The sequence below is a fragment of the Petaurus breviceps genome, unplaced genomic scaffold (assembly GCF_028583685.1).
Source record: "Petaurus breviceps papuanus isolate PSGF00001 unplaced genomic scaffold, PetGlider_PUasm1.0 77, whole genome shotgun sequence".
NCBI classification, from domain to species: Eukaryota; Metazoa; Chordata; class Mammalia; order Diprotodontia; family Petauridae; genus Petaurus; species Petaurus breviceps.
Window position 1 is genome coordinate 8,097,471 of NW_027186492.1, and position 8,855 is coordinate 8,106,325.

Consider the following 8,855-nt stretch of genomic DNA (forward strand, 5'->3'; position numbering starts at 1 on the left):
CTTCTAGACTCTCTCTCTACTGCTATCATTCAGCAACCTCTTCTCCTTTGAGGTCACTCCATTTAAATTTGTCATCCAATTCTGATCCTTGTGGCTGTTATCTATTGTCCTCCAGGACATTCTCCTTCTTTCCTTAAGGAGTTCAGTGCCTGGCTCAGAGTCTCTATCTCTACCTCAACTCCTACTTCCAAGGTAGGGGGTCTTGCACATATTGATTCTCCTTCAAATACACAAACTTCCCAGTTCTTCAGTCTACTACCCCAGGACATTCTCCCTCCATCCAGAGATCAATGTCTGGTTCACAGTCTCCTTCCCCTCCCCCAGTTCCTGCCCTCATAGTGGGGGACTTTAGTATATACTGGTCTGGTATTCCCTCAAATACTCTAACTTCCCAGATCTTCAATTTACTTAACTCCCATGACCTACACATAGAGATTGTCATAGGCTTGATCTTACCATAACCCACAAGAGTTCTACTTTCATGTTCAAGAATTCTGAACTTTCTTCATTTAACCATAATCATCGTAACAAGGCACTTAGGTAGTGCAGTAGATAGAATGCCAAACCTAGAATCAGGAAGACATCTTCCTGAGTGTAATGTTAATGGAATAGAAAGATCTTCCCTGTCCATTAATAGGTCTGTGTGACCACATGTGTCCCCTTTTCCCTTGGAACAGGAGCAGTGTTCCCAGGTCTAAAGGTATACAGGTATTTCAGTTACAGTTGTGATATATCCTGAGTCACATAGAGCCCACTGTGGGAGGAATTTGCCTAAGGGCTTGCTTAGGGGGAGGCTTGCTTGTAGGAAGGCTTTCACACCTTTTGGTACTAAGCAATTAGGCCTTGTGATGCCTTCATGGGGGTTGTGATGCCTTCTGGCTCTGAGCCTATTAATTGAAAACTATATATATTGGGACGTTGATATTTTATTTTGGGGGTTAGCTTATGACAAGGATCTTTTGATTCCCTGGATGGGACTCTGAGTAGCCAGACTCAGAGGTTTGTGCTCTCCCATCTGGTGGTATATATAGGTGGTTGTATTACTTTGTTCAGACAGTAGGAGCTTTGTCTGTTGAATCTCTGTGCTAATTTCTCTGCTTATATTTTCTACTTGTCTGTTAATTAAAGTAAAATTGTTAACCCCTTTAAAGCTGTCTTTTCTTTAGAAAAGCAGATCAAAAGAACCTATGCCAGCAGGCCATCCTGGGTGTGCTAGGGTGCTTGCTATTACATTGAGTTCAAATTTGGCTTCAGACACATACTAGCCGTGTGACCATGGGCAAGTCACTTACCCTTGTTTGCCTCAATTTCCTCATCTGTAATATGAGCTGGAGAAGGAAATAGAAAACCACTGTAGTATCTTTGCCAAAAATTTATGGTCATGAAAAATCAGACATGACTGAACAACAAACAAGAAATCCTAAACATCTGACCATCTTTCTTCCTTCTTCTAGTCACAATCTTTTATCATTTTTTCTTTCCCAATGCTTTAACGTCTCATCCTCTATTTTGTCTTCACTGGGACCTCCAAGGCCTCCACTCATTAGTAAAGACAGCTAGATGGTACAGTGGATAGAGAACTAGGTATGTGTTAGTATGACTTCAGTTTAAACCTGGCCTCAGATACTTACTGGCTATGTGACCCTGGGCAAGCCACTTAACCTCTACCTCAGTTTCATCAATGATAAAAAGGGGATAATAATAGCACCTCCCTCCCAGGGTTATTGTGAGGCTCAAATGAAATAATACTTATAAAACACTTTGCACAATGCCTTGGTATATAGTTGTCTCTAAATAATTATTCCTTCCTTCCTTTCTTTCAGTATTTTCCTAAGCCCTCATCCCTGCCATAATTACATTCTCCTACCTTCCCAATCTCAACCCCTTGGTGAACCAGTTCAATTCTACACAATCTTCTCCATTTGAATACTTTATTCTTTTGTCCTTTTGCTGGTCATACCTTACCTAACTCCAACCTGGGGTTATCCCCATGTCTCCCTCCTTTGCTCATTGGCTCCTGAACAGGGTAAGAAAAAAGTCATGATGAAACAGGAAAATGATAAACGTCAGAAAAATGTGGAAAATTGCAACACTGATGCATTGTTAGTGGAGTTGTGAACTTACCTAATCATTCTGGAGAACAATTTGGAACTATGCCCAAAGGGCTATAAAACTGTGCATACCCGGGGTGGCCAGGTGGCTCAGTGAGTAAGAGCACTGGCCCCAGTGTAGGGATGATCTGGGGATCAAATCCGGGCTCAGATACTTAGCACCACACCCAGAAATAACTGGCTGTGTAACCTTGAGCAAGTTACTTAACCCCAGTTACTTAAAAAAAAAAACAAAAAACTGTGCATATCCTTTGACCCAGCAATACCACTTCTAGGGCTGTATCCCAAAGAGATAAAAATGGGAAAAGGCCCACATGTACAAAAATATTTATAGCAGCTCTTTTTGTGATGGCCAAGAATTAGAAAGTGAGGGGATGCCCATCAATTGGGGAATGGCTGAACAAGTTGTGGTATATAAATGTAGTGAAATACTGTTGTTCCATAAGAAATGATGAGCAGGTGGCCTTCAGAAAAAAAACCTGCAAAGACTTATATGAACTGATGCTGAATGAAGTGAGCAGAACCAGGAGAACATTGTACACAGTAGTAGTAGCAATATTGTGTGATGACCAACTTTATCTGATAGACTTCTCAGCAATACAAGGGTCTAAGAAAATTCCAAAAGACTCATGATGGAAAATGCTATCTGCATCCAGAGAAGGAACTCTGGAGTCTGAATGCAGACTGAAGCATACTGTTTCCTCCTTTTTTTTTGTTTCTTCTTTCTTGTGGTTTTTCCCTTTGGTTCTAATTCTTCTTTACAACTTGACTAATGTGGAAATATGTTTAATATGATTACACATGTATAGCCTATATCAAATTGCATGCTATCTTGGGGAAGGGGTAGCAGAGGGAGGGGGAAAATTTAGAACTCAAAAATCTTATAGAAGTGAATATTGAAAACTAAGAGTAAATAAATAAATAAATACATTTTTAAGAGACACAAAAAAAGTCATGAAAACTATGCTTAGTGCTTCCACTACCAATTTGTGTTATCTAATCTCAACTGCCCCATTGTTGGAACTAGGAAATCCTTCTATTCCTCAGTAATCAATTCTCTGTCCCAGTCTCCACAGTGGCTATTCCAAACTTTCTCTTATCTCTTCAAGCCTCTCATAATACCCCACCCCAACCTTCTCAGCTTAAGGCCTTAACTCATAGCCTGCCACCCCAGGTTTTGAAGTCATTTGCCAAAAGCTATCTCTTCTGTCCTTTTCTTCATTTCACATTCTTTTGATATCATCCACCCCCTCCTCCCAGTATTTCTTCCTCAATCTGATAAAGAGACAGACTTTCACTTTACTAAGGCCCACCCCTCTACATATACCCTTGATCCTTAACCCATCCTCTCTAGTCTTCTCCATCAGATTGCCCATACTCTTGTCTCATACATGTATGTATAAAAATACATGCCTACATACATGTGTATGTACATATGTGTACATATATACACATATTATGTATGTATGTGTACATGCATACATACATATTATCTCTTCAATTTATCTTTATCTATTTGTTCTTTCCCCATGCCTACAAAGATGCCCCCTCTCCCCCCTTCCCCATTAAAAAACTCGAAGAGATCTTAACATCCCTGCTTAGTTTTCATCCTACAGTTTTCTTTCCTTTCCTGGCTAAGCTCCTTGAAAAATGCCATCTGCATTCAGTGCCTCCAGTTCTTCTCCTGTTTATGTAATGTTTTATCCCCCATTAGAATATATGTTCCTTGAGCATAGGGACTACTTTATATATCTTTTGTGCTTAGCAAAATCCTGGTACATGTTGTAAACCCAATAAATATTTCTTTTTTTAATTTATTTTTAGTTTTCATTTTAGATTTTTCTCCTCCTCTCTCCCCTACCCCTCCTCAAGACAGCATGCAATCTAATATAGGCTCTACATATACATTCCTATTAAACATATATATGTGTGTGTGTGTGTGTGTGTGTGTGTATTTGCTTTTGGGGGGGAAGGAAGGGCAATTGGGGTTAAGTGACTTATCCAAGGTCACATGGCTAGTAAGTGTTAAGTGTCTAAGGCTGGATTTGAACTCAGGTCCTCCTGACTCCAGGGCTGGTGCTCTATTCACTGCACTACCTAGCTGCCCATTAAGCATATTTTCACATAAGTCATGTTATATAGAAGAATTAGAACAAAAGGGAATAATCATGAGAAAGACAAACATAAAACAAAAAAGAAAATAGTCTGCTTCAATTTGCATTCAGACCCCATATTTCTTGGATGTGGATGGCATTTTCCATTATGAGTCTTTTGAAATTGTTTTAGATCCTTACATTGCTGGGAAGAGCTAAGTCTATCAAAGTCAATCATCACACACTGTGGCTATTACTATGTACAATGTTCTCCTGGTTCTGCTCACTTCACTCAGCATCAGTTCATATAAATCTTTCCAGGTTTTTCTAAAGTCTATCTGTTCATCATTTCTTATAGCACAATAGTGTTGCATTACATTCATATACTACAACTTGTTCAGCCATTCCCCAACTGATGGGCATCCCCTCACTTTCCAATTCTTGGCTGTCACAAAAAGAGTTGCTATAAATATTTTTGTACATGTGGGCCTTTTCCCATTTTTATGATCTCTTTGGGATACAGCTCTAGAAGTGATATTGCTGGATCAAAGGGTATGCATATTTTTATAGCCCTTTGGTCATAGTTCCAAATTGCTCTCCAGAATGGTTGGATCAGCTTACAACTCAACCAACAATGAATTAGTATTCCAACTTTCCCACATTTTCTCCAACATTTATAATTTTCCTGTTTTGTCATGTTAGCTAGTTTGATAGGTGAGATGTGGTACCTCAGAGGTGTTTTGATTTGCATCTCTCTGATCAATAGTGATTAGAGCATTTTTTTCATATGACTATAGATAGCTTTAAATTCTTCCTTTGAGAATTGCTTTTTCATATCCTTTGACCATTTATCAATTGGAGGATGACTTGTATTCTTGTAAATTTGACTCAGTTCTCTCTATCTTTTAGAAATGAGGCCTTTATCAGAGATACTAGTTGTAAAAATTCTTTCCCAGTTTTCTGCTTCCCTCCTAAATCTTGGATGCATGGCTCTATTTGTGCAGTAATGATGTAATCAAAATTATCCATTTTGCATTTCATAATGTTCTCTATCTCTTGTTTGGTCATAAATTCCTCCAATCTCCACAAATCTGACAGATAAACTCTTCCTTGCTCCCCTAATTTGTTAATAGTATCAGCTTTTATACCTAAATTGTGTATCCTTTTGGACTCCAGTAAATACTTGTTGATGAGTAGTTCCATTGTCTTCTATTCTTATCAGAATACATCTAAGGTTCCGTCTCCCATTTGGGGGACAGACATTGAAAAGCTCGAGTACATCTAGAGGAGTGTGACTAGGATAATAAAGGGGATTAGAAGCCATGCCGTGGCAGGGATTATTTGAAAGGACTAGAGATGCTTGTCCCAGAGAAAAGGTGATTGAAATGGAAGAGGGAGGGCAGGGAAGATGATAGCTGCTTTTAGGTATTGGAAGGGGAAAAGGATTAGTCTTGTTTTGCTAAAACCCAGAGACAAAACTATTTGCAATTGGAAGTTGCAGAGAGACAGGTTTACTTACTATGAGAACACTTAATTACAACAGTCTCTAAGGAGCAAATGAATATGAGGAATTTAGAGAGAGAGAGAGAGGACATGAATGATGAAGTGAATGTAAACAATCAGTTCAACGGTGTAATTAAAAACAATACTGAAAGGCAGCTGAATTCAAGACCTACAACATCTGTAACAGGGATGTGGCCGCGCCCTGGCTAGGGATGGCCTCCACAGTGTGAGACCCCATCCCCTTCTCTTTCTCTAGGCTACTTCATTGACCTCCAGTCCACGCTCGTTGTGGCAGGTCTGGGGAGTTTTCCCATACTGGGCCTGGGGGTGGGGAAAAGGGGCCGGCCATGGCAAAAACCATGTAGTTACTAGTTACACTGTCTTTTAGGGTGTTTGAAGTAATCCTGGAGCGTGGGGGGGTAAAAGGGGAAGGGAATAAACATTTATAGAGCATCTACTATGTCCCAGGCATCACATTTGAGCCCCACAACAACTCTGCAAGGTAGGTGCATTTACTATCTTCATTTTACAAATGAGAAAACTGAGGCGAACAGACGTTAAGTGACTTGGCCAGGGTCACACAGCTAGTAAGTGTCTGAGGCTGACTCTATACCCAGGGCTTTATTGATTATACCACCTAGTTGCCTCTGCTGCTTGGGAAGGTGAATAGAAGGGGGAGGTGACTATACTCCTACTACTTAGAACTCTGGGTCCTGAATATCAACTTAAAAAAAAATCAGTTGCAGTGACATCACTGCCTTTTTTTTTTTAATTTGTCCTAATTTAATTTATATTTGGCATTATATGTATACTTTCTGCACATCCAGGAATCTTCATATAAATCGTCAAAATAAATAAAAATTTTTAAAGAGCAAATATAAGTTTTTTTAAAAAATATCTTAACCTTAATTCTCAAACATCATTAACAGGGCATGAAGAAACACAGGCAAAAGTTTGTTATGTGTTTCTCAAAGTTTGTTGGAAAGTTAATATACAGACATGTATTACAAACTGTACTGAAAATACAGTTCTTTTCAGGCCAAACCAATGCAATGAAAAACAGACTCAAAGTTGTGTATTGTCATAACTAACCTTGAAGGTAAGCAAGCTCTCCTGTATTCACAAGACTTGGACTGGAGTATTTATGTGGTCATCTCCAATACAAGTGTTTTTGAGGAGAGCCTTAAACCTTTGAGATAGCACAAGACCAAAACTTTAAAATTCATTTTGTTTTTCAAAATAATGGAAGATCCTTTTGAAACTTAATATCTTCAGTTATCAATTTTACTGCATTTTGGAGCTAGTGCAATCCTACACAGCCTAGTCAAAAAGACAAGGCACAGTTTTAAAAATTAGACTATATGAACTAGAGAAGTCACTGATGATAATTTGAGGCCTTGCAGGGAGACATCATTGACTCAAACATGAAGCACTTATTGAATGATAAGACAAAAATAAAAATAATTGTACCATTTATTCAGTATAAGGTAAGAGACAAATAATGAAGATATAGCTCTCCGCCCAAAACCCTAGATTACTCTCTCCCACCAATACATGTGACATCCATGTATATATTTTTCTGTGGTGGACTGAAGTTTATTGTAGAAATTTGAATGAGTAGTAGCATAATCATTGTTCAAAATACATTCTGAAATTGGAGAAAAATTTGGTAGTCTTCCCATGTCTGCCTTTTGACCTATTTCCAGGTGGTTGATTGCAGCCTGTATATAAATTCTGATGTATTTCATCTTTAAGATAATACTAGGAGGCTGTATTTTAGGTGTTTTAATGCTTTTCTCCACCTTGTTTAGCTCATTTTTAGGTTTTACCAGTGGTATAGTGTATCCCATGATGTGGTGCTATAGATAGATAAATAGATTTCCTTTCATTCACTTTACATAGTCAGCTGATCTTTGACCTTTCTCCTTCTGATTATGGTAAAATGCTGTGATTTACCTCCAGCTTTCAGATTCTATATTCCAATGAGGTGATTTTCCTCCTTTTACAAGAAAATCAGTTGGGGCGGGTAGGTGGCGCAGTGAATATAGCACTGGCCCTGGAGTCAGGAGGACCTGAGTTCAAGTCCGGCCTCAGACACTTAACACAAAAACTAGCCGTGTGAACTTGGGCAAGTAACTTAACCCCAATTGCCCTCCAAAACCCAAAAAGTAAAAAATAAAAAAAATCAGTTAAGAATGTGGACCTCAGCTTCTCTGCCGCAGCCACAGACTTCTCTTTCTCCTGCTCCAGCCCGATCCTCCCTGGACCATGGCCAACACTGAGTGCACCTTCATTGCCATCAAGCCCGACAGTGTCCAGGGGGGGCCTGGTTGGGGACATCATCAAACGCTTTGAGCAGAAGGGATTCCGTCTTGTGGGCATGAAGTTCCTTAGGGCCTCAGAGGAACATCTGAAACAGCACTATGTTGACCTGAAGAACAGGTCATTTTTCCCTGGGCTTGTGAAATATATGAACTTGGGGCCTGTTGTAGCCATGGTTTCGGAGGGCTTGAATGTGGTGAAGACAGGCAGAGTGATGCTGGGAAAGACCAACCCAGCTGATTCCAAGCCAGGCACCATTCGTGGGGACTTCTGCATTCAAGTTGGCAGGAACATCATTCATGGCAGTGATTCTGTAAAAAGTGCTGAGAAGGAGAGCAGGCTGTGTAAGTTTAAGCCAGAAGAACTGGTTGATTATAAGTCTTGTGCTCATGACTGGGTCTATGAATAAGGGTTTTAAAAGTGGATATATACTGGACCTACTCCTTTTAATAGCTGTGGTATGCGTGTGTATGTGTATGTATGTCTCCATCCCTGAATACAGCATTTCATGCCAGGGGATTGAAAGGAATTGAAACCATCATTTTCTAAAACAACCCTGTAATCCTGTTCAATAAAGTCTTGGAAATAAGGAAAAAAAAAAAAGAATGTGGACCTCAGCAGAAGCATAAGAAAAACATAATCAGATTTGGCCATACCCTTCACATACTCTGTGATGCTGGATGACAGCCGCTCCTGTTCCTGTTTCTGTAATGTACTGTTGTCTTACTCCTTGGATTGTGTCTTTTCCATTTTGGGGATCTTATATTTTTAACCCAGATACAGAGCCAGATTCACTCCATCCCATGACTGCTTTTGTCTTGATTCA

The 8,855-nt window shown here is 39.5% G+C and overlaps 1 pseudogene; it reads left to right on the forward strand.

The window, feature by feature from the left end:
• Positions 1-7,184: 7,184 nt before the first annotated feature.
• LOC138175319 (nucleoside diphosphate kinase B pseudogene) lies at positions 7,185-8,631 on the forward strand (annotated as a pseudogene).
• The last annotated feature ends 224 nt before the right edge of the window (positions 8,632-8,855 follow it).